A 380-nucleotide genomic window follows, 5' to 3' on the forward strand; every position below is an offset into this window, starting at 1 on the left:
CTGATAAAATGCTATCATATAGGAATATATCCTTTCTGATAACACGAGATTCTATCCTTTCTGATTCTCCTTTTTCTCGGTTAAATAATTTCGTTGCAATCTTTCTGGGAGAAAAGTAAGGTTTACTGTATTTTTTTTTTCCTCCCATTATAAGCTCTTTCTCTGGAGTGATGGTCGAGAAGTACACACGGGGATTAGGCGAACCTTCTTAACTCTTTCTCTTTATTTATTTTCAATTTGGTTCGGGTCGATGGTTTACTCATTTCATTTCTATTATTATTTTTTTCAGGATTATTTTCTTGGATTGTGGAAAGCAGGTCTCTTCACTACAGAGAGAATTCTTGGCATAAAGCTCTTTAAACGGGTTTCTCAGTATATAA

The sequence above is a fragment of the Penaeus monodon genome, chromosome 24 (assembly GCF_015228065.2).
Source record: "Penaeus monodon isolate SGIC_2016 chromosome 24, NSTDA_Pmon_1, whole genome shotgun sequence".
In the NCBI taxonomy this organism is placed as follows: domain Eukaryota; kingdom Metazoa; phylum Arthropoda; class Malacostraca; order Decapoda; family Penaeidae; genus Penaeus; species Penaeus monodon.